Source organism: Heptranchias perlo, unplaced genomic scaffold (assembly GCF_035084215.1).
Source record: "Heptranchias perlo isolate sHepPer1 unplaced genomic scaffold, sHepPer1.hap1 HAP1_SCAFFOLD_73, whole genome shotgun sequence".
Taxonomy (NCBI): Eukaryota; Metazoa; Chordata; class Chondrichthyes; order Hexanchiformes; family Hexanchidae; genus Heptranchias; species Heptranchias perlo.
The window spans coordinates 2,347,495-2,356,875 of NW_027139761.1; positions in this window are offsets into that span (position 1 = coordinate 2,347,495).

Consider the following 9,381-nt stretch of genomic DNA (forward strand, 5'->3'; position numbering starts at 1 on the left):
CGCTCGCTTCCATCGCCTGCTGTCAGCGGACTGCAGCAAATCCAATTACATTCAACCTGCACCCAGAATTATCACATCACAGGCAAAGGATGCAGGAAACTGCTCAAGATACATAACAGGACGGGAAACTTCTGAAAAACACTTAGACTTTCGATGTTTGGATTTTGGTCAGAACTGCAAAAAAAGAGAGTGTGAAAATATAAACTATGGGTGTGATGTTTATATATAAAGTGAATGTTTGTTCGCGGATTTCTCCCGTTACTGTCGCAACTATGGGTTGCTAATCCATCAACAACAACTTCCGCTTGATTTTAGCCCGAGTGGTTACAAAATTGCAAGTTTAATTGATTGACTTACAACAGAGTTGCACTCCAGCTGGCTTCAACATTACATTCAACGGTATTATAGTTATAATACAACTGTCTACAGATTACATTAATGACAAGCAATCAACACAACCTGACCTGTCTGCGAATCCAGGTCGATCAGACCTGACATTTGCAGACTGCCTGTGGCAATGGACTTCTGACTGTCCCCTATTGAGAGCTCGAACATTTGAGAAGGGAGCATGCCCGATCTTTATACGATTCGGTTGCATTGTTCTGTACGTAAGCACCGCTGATCTTAACTCATGATCGTAAACCATCCCACTTTGCTGACTCTCAGAAATCACGAAGGTTTGTTTAATGTCGTAATGTTTATTTAGCCTTTGTCCGTCATCAGGTTATGTATGTTACACTAGGTTAGCTCAACCTGGAGTTCAGATGTCCAGGACACCCAAGTCTCTCTGGACATCAACATTTAATAGTTTCTCACCATTTAAAAACATTCGGTTTTTCTTTTCTTTCTACATATATCCCTGTTTATATCCCTTTGCAGACTCTTTGTGTCCTGCTCACAGCTTACATTCCCACCTAGCTTTGTACCATCAGCAAACTTGGATACATAACACTCGGTTCCTTCATCAAGTCATTAAATGTCTTCTATAGGCATAATAATAGTAAACGGTTAGTAGGAGGAGAGGTAAGACCGATTAGGGACCAAAAAGGAGATCTACGCATGGAGGCAGATGTACTAAATAAATACTTTGCATCTGTCTTTACCGAGGAAGAACATGCCGCCAAAGTCACGGTAAAGGGGGATGTTTTGAGATACTGGATGGGGTGAAAATTGATAAAAGAAATGTACTAGAAAGGCTAGCTGTTCTTAATGTAGATAAGTCACCTGGTCCGAATGGGATGCATCCCAGGTTGCTGAGGGAAGTAAGGATGTAAATTGCAGAGGTCCTGGCCATAGTCTTTCAATCCTTCTTAGATACAGGTTTAGGTTCCAGAGGACTGGAGAATTGCAGATGTTACACCCCTGTTCAAAAAAGTGTGCAAGGATAAACCTAGCAACTACAGGCCAGCCAGTTGAACCATGGAGGTGGGAAGCTTTTGGAAATGATAATCTGGGACAAAATTAATAGTCATTTGAAGAAGTGTGTATTGATAATAGAAAGCCACTGTGGATTTGTTAAAGGCAAATCATGATTGAGTTTTTGTGATGAGTTAACAGAGAGGGCCGATGAGGGCAATGTGGTTGATGTGTAAAAGGCCTTTCAAAAGGCGTTTGACAAAGTGCCACAAAATAGGCTTGTCAAAAGGGGCGCGAGTGGCTGCTTCCTTATTCTTTCAAAGCTCTTTCTTTTACTTCAATCAACAGATAACTTTGAGTGAGCGAAAACTGATCCACAGTGAGACTTATTTCAAGTTTATACCCTTTTAATCTGAAAGGATATATTGGCCTTGGAAGGAGTGCAGCACAGATTCACCAGATTTTTACCAGGGTGCAATGCGTTAAATTATGAGAAGAGGTTACATAAACTAGGCTAAAATCACACAAGTCACAGTGCAAAAAGTTTTCATTTTTGATACATACATTGATGACCTGGACTTGGGTATACAGGGTATAATTTCAAAGTTTGCAGATGACATGAAATTCGGGAATGTAGTAAACAATGTGGTGGATAGTATCAGACTTCAGGAGGACATAGACAGCCTGGTGAAATGGTCTTTATTAATCGAGGCACAGTACAAAAGCAACAAAGTTATGCTAAATATTTATAAAACACTGGTTAGGCTGCAGCTGGAGTATTGTGTTCAATTCTGGGCACCACACTTTAGGAAAGATGTCAAGGCCTTGGAGAGGGTGCAGAGGAGATTTACTAGAATGGTACCAGGGATGAGGGTCTTCAGTTATGTGTCGAGAATGGAGAAGCTGGGAATATCCCCTTAGAGTAGAAAAGGTTAAGGGGAGATTTGATAGAGGTGTTCAAAATCATGAAGGGATTTTGATAGAGTAAATGAGGAAAACAATGTTTTCAGTGGCAGAAGGGTCGGTAACCAGAGGACACAGATTTAAGGTAATTGGCAAAAGAGCCAGAGAGGACACGAGGGAAGTTAATTTACGCAGCGAGTTGTTATGATCTGGAATGCGCTGCCTGAAAGGGCGGTGGAAACAGATTCAATAGTAGCTTTCAAAAGGGGATTGGATAAATACTTGAAAGAGAAAAAATTGCAGGGCTTATGAGGAAAGAGCTTATGGGTGGTGAGACTACTTGGATAGCTCTTTCAAAGAGCGAGCACTGGCACGATGGGCCGAATGATCTCCTTCTGTGTTGCAACATATTAAGTGTTGCTGAACGGAGAAGCAACACATTCCAAATCAGAGACAGGAGACTAAGTCAGTTCCCCATTGTTTTTTAATAAAAAAAGCAGCGGTTTCCGTAGTGTAGCCGTTATCACGTTTGCTTTACACGCGAAAGGTTCCCGAGCGGGAACATTCTGTTGGAACCTGCTCTCCATAAACATCCAAGGAGGAGATTTTTTTCTCCTGGCAAAAAGGGCGATAGTGGCTGCTCCATTATTCTTTAAATGCTGCATCTTTAATTCACTAAACAGATAACTTTGAGGGAGAGAAAACTGATCCTCAGTGACGCTCATTTCAAATTTTATACCCTTTTCCTCTAAAAGGGTATACTGGCCTTGGAAGGAGCGCAGCCCAGATTTACCAGAATGTGAGCAGGGATCGAAGGGTTAAATTATGAGGAGCGGTTACATACTTGTATTCCCTGGAATATAGAAGGCTTTTCTGGATTTTGAAAGGTAGACAGACAAGCTGGTGAGGGAGTCCAGGACAATATCACAATATCACAGCAGCTGGTTTCCGAGTGAAAACGGCCTGACGCATCACTGAGTTCAAGAGACTCTCGGTGCCGCGTCCTGTGCAGTGAATGTCAAGACTTTTAAAAGGTGCAGAATGTGTTGGGGTACAGATACACAAACCTCTCTGATGGAAATGAGAATTTGTCAGAGGTTGCAGCCTTCCCTACTTCTCTTGCATTTTGCGAGGCATCTGTTCCGGTTTAAACTTACAAACTGCGTGAGTTGGTGATCACGGCACAGCAGTCTCAGCGGTCCCGGGTGAGACAGAGAAAAAGCAGCCCGGGCGCGGCCAGAATGTGCGCGGTGACACTGGAAGGGGGTGGTGGAAGTCAGAGGTGGGGTTCACCCCTGAAAGCAACATAAAAAGTTTAAAACAGAAATCGCCCAACGTCGGGCTTGAACACACGACTCTGAGATTAAGAATCGCATGCTCTACCGACTGAGCTAGCTGATCTTGAAAAACCAAGCCACTCTTGTCTTTCATTGCAGTAAACTCGTCCCTGGGCGTCCATGTGCAACAATCCAAACAGAACGTCTTTTTCTTTGGCTGTGTTTATTTGTGTGTGTGTGTCCACCTGCAGGTTGATTTTGAACGAATACGAGTATTTGTCTTCTGTCTGTAACATTAAATAAAAGAGGGCATCAGACGCTTCCTTCCCTGACACTGGGGAACAAGTGAGACAGACTTGTCATTGTGAAAACTCAAATAAAGCATTAATTGCGGAATTATACAGACTCTTATCAGCGCCAAAAGTAGCTTTACAATATAAACACCCCAATAAATAAATACATAATACAGATACATGTAAATCAATTTGCAACTAACAGAGTGATGAAACCAGAAATATTATTTGTGCCGAATACAAACACTCCCAGATACATTGCGAAATCTGAAATGCCTTCCCTGGTGGACGCTCTCACCGCCCCAACGCGGGTTCGATTCCGGTTCAGGGAATTTGCGGTTACAAAAACAAGTGCCAATTTTGTAGAATCATAGCAAATTTACGGCACAGAAAGAGGCCATTCCGCCCATCGTCTCCGCGCCGGCCGAAAATAAGCCACCCAGCCTCATCCCACTTTCCAGCACTTGGTCTGGAGACTTGTCGGTTCCGGCAATTCAGGTGCACAACCAAGTATTTTTTAAATGTAACGAGGGATTCTGCCTCTACCAGCCTTTCAGGCAGTGAGTTGCAGACCCCCACCACTCTTTGGGTGAAAAGATTGCTCCTCATGTCCCCTCTAATCCTTCTACCAATCACTTTAAATCTACGCCCCCCTGTTTATTGACCTCTCTGTTAAGGTAAATAGGTCCTTCCTGTCCACTCTATCTCGGCCCCTCATAATTTTGTACACCTCATTAATCACCCCTCAGCCTCCTCTGTTCCAAAGAAAACAACCCCAGCCTATCCAATCTTTCCTCACAGCCAAAATTCGACAGCCCTGTCAACCTCCTCGTAAATCTCCTCTGTACCCTCTCTAGTGCAATCACATCTTTTTTGACCAGTATGCCATGTGGGACCTTGCTAAAATCCATGTACACTACATCAAAGTACTCCAGGTGTGTTCTCACCAAAGCCCTATTTAATTGCAGCAAGACTTGTGCTGCAACCTCCTTGCAATAAAGGCCAACATACCATTTTTTTCCTAATTGCTTGCTGTACCTGCATGCTAACTTACTGCGATTCGTTTACAAGTACACCCAACTCCCTCTGAATAACAACATTTATTAGACTCTCACCTTTTAAAAATATTCTGCTTTTCTATTCTTCCGACCAAAGTGGACAATTTCACATTTTTCCACCTGATACTCCAACTGCCACCTTCTTACCCAATCACTTAATCTGTCCACCTCCCTTTGCGTCCTCCTCACGGCTTACTTTCCCACTTACCTCTGTATCATCAGCAAACTTGGATACGTTGCACTCGGTCCCCTCATCTAAGTCATTAATATAGAATGTAAACAGCAATTGCAACATAAATTGTCCGCCCAGGATCGAAAGCAGGGCCGTTCGCGTGTAAAGCGAACTGGTAACCACTACCCCACAAAAAACCGCTGGTGACTTATACTGGACAGAGGGGAACTGACCAGTCATCATGTTCAAGTAATTAACGTTCCGAAGGAGATCCCTAATTTCGCTCCCCGAACTTTATGAATCAGATCATTCTCGTCCGGATCTTTTTCCACGTGAACCGGCCGCCCTCCCCCCAGGAAGTAGCCTTTCTGATTCTGTGACTGTGGCCGGCTTTGTTGGCACCCTTGTCCCTTGTCCCTTGTTTTCTTCCACATCCGCAGATTGGGGCCGGGCCCTGACTGATTTTTTTTTTCTCTGTCTCACCTGGGGCCCCTGAGTCTCCGACTGAGATCACCAACTTGGTCTCCGACACCCGATCACCAACTCACCCAGTTTGTAAATTGAAACCGGAGCAAGTGCCTCGTAAGAGGGCAAGAGATGTAGGGGAGGCAGCAACCTCTGACAAAATCTCAGGCTCATCAGAGAGATTTGTGTATCTGAACTCCAAACACTTTCTTTCTCCTTTTAAAGTTTTGACCATTGCACACGACGCGGCACTAACAGACTCGTCTCTTGCACGCGGAGGGTTCACACGTGAAAGCAGCGGAAAAGTTTAAAACAGAGCTTACCCAACGTGGAGCTCGAACCCACGAACCTGAAAATATGAGTCTTATGCTTGACTCAATGAGCTAGCCGAGCCAGTTGAAGGATTTCCATTTGTTCTGCTATTTCAACGAGGCGGCTGTTGGCTCCGCCCAGGGGCAGAGTTGAAAATCGTGGAAGGAGACAGCTCAGAGCCAGACCATTCGGGCCATCGCGGCCGTGCCTTGTCCCACAAACCAAGTACCAGATTCCCCTGAATTCCAAGGTGTGGAAAGATAGCGAAAAACAAAAGCCCTTTCATTCGACTGTGGAGGTACAGGCAACTCTCTGAGAAACCGTTTTGTCTATTTCTCGTGTCTATTTCCCGGTGTTTGCCGATACCGCCTGTCTCTCTGGCTGTGTTTATCTCTGTGCGTGTGGAGCTGCAGGCTGAATTTGAATTAATAAGTGTGTTTGTGTATGTTTCTTACAATTAATAAATGATGGAATCAGACGCTTCTCTCCCTGACACTGCGGAACCAGTGAGCCTGAATTCAGATCAGGGTTCTGTTCATTGTGAAAAAGGGCATGCAATTTGAATTCCGGAATTATTCAGACTCCTCCCTGCGCTAAAAACATCTCTGTTCCAGACGTGATTTGAATACGCAGCTTTACTGATTTGGAGTCAGACGCGATACCTTTGCGCCACGAGCTCTGATGACCGCGAGGTGGATGTTTATCTTATGAAATGTTCTCATACACCGTTTCATTTATTTCAGATCACCAAATCCCCGCCCACTCCCACCGGGTGTCAGGCACCGTCAGAAGCAGCCATCACCTGTCCGCGGCAGCATGACTGCAGCAAATCCAATTACCCACACCCGGCACCCAGAATCATCACATCACAGGAAAGGAACTGCTCAAAATGCATAACAGGACTGGCAGCATCTGAATAAACACTGAGACTTTCGGTGTGTAGATTTTGTTCAGGACTGCTAACAGGACGGTGTGCAAATACAATCTATGGGTGTGCATAAATGGATGTCATTTTTTTTTATTATTCGTTCATGGGATGTGGGCGTCGCTGGCGAGGCCGGCATTTATTGCCCATCCCTAATTACCTTTGAGAAGGTGGTGGTAAGCCGCCTTCTTGAACGGCTGCAGTCCGTGTGGTGACGGTTCTCCCACAGTGCTGTTAGGAAGGGAGTTCCAGGATTTTGACCCAGCGACGATGAAGGAACGGCGATATATTTCCAAGTCGGAATGGTGTGTGACTTGGAGGGCAACTCTCTGGGGTGACTGGGTGCACTCTAGTAACCCTGGCTGCACTCTTGAATGACTCTGCTGTGACTGGGTGCACTCTAGTAACCCTGGCTGCACTCTTGAATGACTCTGCTGTGACTGGGTGCACTCTAGTAACCCTGGCTGCACTCTTGAATGACTCTGCTGTGACTGGGTGCAATCTAGTAACCCTGGCTGCACTCTTGAATGACTCTGCTGTGACTGGGTGCACTCTAGTAGCCCTGGCTGCACTCTGGGATCATTCTGGGGTGGCAGGTTGTTCTCCGGGATGCCCGGTTGCACTCTGAGATCACTCGGGGTGACCGGGAGCACACTGGGATCACTGACTGCACTCTGGGATCACTCTGGGGTGAATGGTTTCTCTCTGATATCCCTGGCAGCACTCTGGGATCAATCTGGGATTATTGGTGCACTCGCGGATGCCTGGCCGCCCTCTGGGATCACGCTGGGGTGACTGAGTGCACTCTGGGCTCCCTGGCTCCATACTGGGATCACTCTGGGGTGACTGGGTGCTCTCTGGGATGCCGGGATGCATATTTGGATCAATATTGTGTGATTGGGTGCACTCTGGCATCCCTGGCTGCAATCTGGGATCACTCTTGGGTGACTGGGTGCACTCTGGGCTGCTTGGCTGCTCTCTGGGATGAATGGGAGCACTGTGGGATGCCTGGCTGCAATCTGCGATCACTCAGGGGTGACTGGGTGCAATCTGGTAACTCTGGCTGAACTCTGGGATGCGAGAGTCTGAGAGGTGAGCACAGTATAAAAGGAGAGACCTGGAGCGGGAGGAGAATCTGAGAGTCTAAGGCAAGTCATGGCAGCACAGCTCGCACCCGTGATATGCTGCTCCAGCTCGATGTGGGAAGTCATGGACAATACCAATGTCCCTGGTGGCCATGTGTGCAGGAAGTGTGTCCAGCTGCAGCTACTGGCTAACCGTCTTTCGGAGCTGGAGCTGCGGGTGGGCTCACTGTGGAGAATCCACGATGCTGAGACTATCGTGGATAGCACGTTCAGTGAGGTGGTCACACCGCAGTTAAAGATTACGCAGGCAGAAAGGAAATGGGTGACCGCCAGGCAGAGCAAAAGGACTAGGCAGGTAGTGCAGGAGTCCGCTGGGGCCATCACCCTCTCAAACAGATATTCTGCTTTGGATACTGTTGGGGGAGATGGCTTATCAGTGGAAAGCAGCAAGAGCCAAGTTCGGGGAACCACGGGTGGCTCTGCTGCACAGGAGGGGAGGAAGAAGAGTGGCAGGGCTATAGTGATAGGGGATTCAATTTTCAGGGGAACAAATAGGCGTTTCTGCGGCCGCAAATTTGACTCTAGGATGGTATGTTTCCTCCCGGGTGCTCGGGTCAAGGATGTCACGGAGCGGCTGCAGGGCATTCTGGAGGGGGAGGGTGAACAGCCAGTAGTCGTGGTCCATATCGGTACCAACGACACAGGTAAAAAAAGGGATGAGGTCCTGCAAGGTGAATTTAAGGAGTTAGGAGATAAATTAAAAAGCAGGACTTCAAAGGTAGTGATCTCAGGATTACCACCAGTGCCACGTGCTAGTGAGTATAGGAACAGGAGAATAGACAGGATGAATGCGTGGCTGCAGGGATGGTTTAGGATGGAGGGATTTAGATTCCTGGGACATTGGGACCGGTTCTGGGGAAGGTGGGACCTGTACAAGCGGGACGGGTTACACCCGAGCAGGACCGGGACCAATGTCCTCGCGGGAGTGTTTGCTAGTGCTGTTGGGGAAGGTTTAAACTGGAGTGTCAGGGGGATGGGAACCTGAGCGGGGAGTCAGAAAGGAGTAAAGTTGAAAGCAGCAAGAGAGGGGAAGACCCATGGGAAATCTACAATACAAATAGTACAAACAGTTTATCAAGAACAAGTGAAAGGAAAAAGCGTAGAGCAGCATAAAGAAAGTGTACTTTAGGCACGACAGATGAAATAAAAACTGGAAGGCGTAAGGCGATTAACCCAGCATCAAAGCTGAAGGCCAGGCTAGGATGTGTGGACACCTAAGAGTTCTATATACAAATGCACGGAGTATAAGGAATAAATTAAATGAACTACAGGTTCAAATTCAAATTGGAGGGTATGACATGATAGCTATTACTGAGACTTGGCTGCAGGATGGTCAGGATTGGGAACTAAATATACCGGGTTATAAGGTCTACAGGAGAGACAGGGAAAATGAAATAGGGGGAGGAGTAGCCTTAATGATTTGAGATGAAATCACTTCAATGGTAAAGGGGGATATAACGAGGGGTAAGCAGCCA